Source organism: Dromiciops gliroides, chromosome 2 (genome assembly GCF_019393635.1).
Source record: "Dromiciops gliroides isolate mDroGli1 chromosome 2, mDroGli1.pri, whole genome shotgun sequence".
Classification (NCBI taxonomy): domain Eukaryota; kingdom Metazoa; phylum Chordata; class Mammalia; order Microbiotheria; family Microbiotheriidae; genus Dromiciops; species Dromiciops gliroides.
The window spans coordinates 684,960,949-684,962,650 of NC_057862.1; the positions used below are offsets into that span (position 1 = coordinate 684,960,949).

The 1,702-nt window shown below is 53.7% G+C and overlaps 1 pseudogene; it reads left to right on the plus strand.

Moving 5' to 3' along the window:
• Window positions 1-471: 471 nt before the first annotated feature.
• On the plus strand, window positions 472-1,090 carry LOC122739638 (annotated as a pseudogene).
• The last annotated feature ends 612 nt before the right edge of the window (window positions 1,091-1,702 follow it).

Sequence of the window (1,702 nt, forward strand, 5' to 3'; positions counted from 1 at the left end):
CCTGCTGCACAGAGCACAACTCTGGTGGGTTGGCCACTTTGTTCTAATACCAAAAGAATATTTGCCTAAAAGATTCTCTTATGGAGAACTCACACAAGGCAACTGTTCAAATGGTAGAAGTGATACAAGGAAACTCTCAAGATATCTCTAAGGAACTTTGGTATTGATTGTGTGACATATGAGACACTGGCACAGGATCATTCAGCATGGCATGCCCACATAAAGGAAGATGCTCTATTCTATGAGGAAAGGAGAATTGCAGTAACTTAAAAGAAATGTTGAGCAGCCCTGTCGGGGGCAGGATGGCCTCCCACAGTCCCAGGCTCCCCAGAAACCTGTCCAAGGGACCGCCCCCACCCCCCTCCCTGGGACAGTCCGCCCAGGCCCCTGCCCCTCCTTCGGGCGTCTTGTCTGGTCCCAGAGCCCTCAGACAGCCAGGCAGGCTGGCCAGCAAGCAGGCAGTGGCCAGGGATGCAGCCGCGCCTGGCAGATGGACCCACGAACCCCCGGACCCGCGACTTGTCTCACGGCCCCAGGGTCATTCGCACCACGTGCAGCAGCAGTGGCATCTTCGGAGTGGGCGCGCCCTCACTGGGCCCCGCGCGGGTCCCGGACGCAGCACCAGTCCCGGGCCCCTCCGAGGTGATACTGGCACTCTGTTACCCTGCCACCTACCCCACCTTGCTCAAGGTGGCGCAGATGATCGCCCTACACGTTGCCTTCATCTGTGTGAAGAACTCTTTGTGGACTGACTATATCGAATACAGCTACTTTGAAGTGGTCACCGTGTGTGACCTGCTGATGATTCTCATCTTCTCCCTAATCCATCTTTTCTGCATCTACAGGGTGTTCACCTGTATTAGATGACCACTGGCAGAACTTCTCCATTACTTAATTGGTACCATCCTCCTGCTGATTGCATCCATTGTGGCAGCGTCCAAGAGATACGGCCTCGTGGCTGGAGCACTGAGGAGTTTCCTCTTGGTCTTCCTTGGTCTTCGGCTTCCTGGCTACTTTCCTGTGCACAGGGAGCATCTGGTTATCCTACAAGATCTCAGGTAATAACCAGACCACAGCTGCAGCTGTGTGATGGCGTCACTCGGGATGCCTCATAGCCCCTTGGGAGGAAGAGCCCCTGTGGGGCCCAAGGGGAGGCCAGCCCTGATGACCAGCCGTTGGCAGGATGAAGAAAGGCCTCTGAAGCAAAGGCTCTGAAGCAAAGGCTCTGAAGCAAATTTCTGCCTCCGGGGATGGAGAGGCTTCCTCCACCCCTTCCTAGAGTCCAGCCCAGAAGGCGGTTCTCCAAGACTCTTACTCCAACTTTTCTAGCAACAGCCCTGCCTCTTCCTGGGAGTGGGACGGACTAGATGGGACTGGACAGGAAACCGAGCCTCAATCAGCCCTTCTCCCCCTCCGCCCTGTGAAACCTATGTGGGTCTGGGTCTCCCATTTCATAGACTAGGAATGCGAAATCCAGTCCCTGTCTGATGCTGTCTTCCATTCATTTCTGAGAAAGGGTCTCAAACCTTCTGTAAATCCTGTTGTAACCCCGCCCCTCTCCCTAATTTATCTGCTATTGTAAATCTACCCTTGTCCCTGTCCAGCTTGCCGAAAGGGAGATCCACCCAGATAAACACTGTCCAACCAGGAAAAAGAAAAAGAAAAAAAGAGAAATGTTGAGGTGCACAAATTTATAGACATC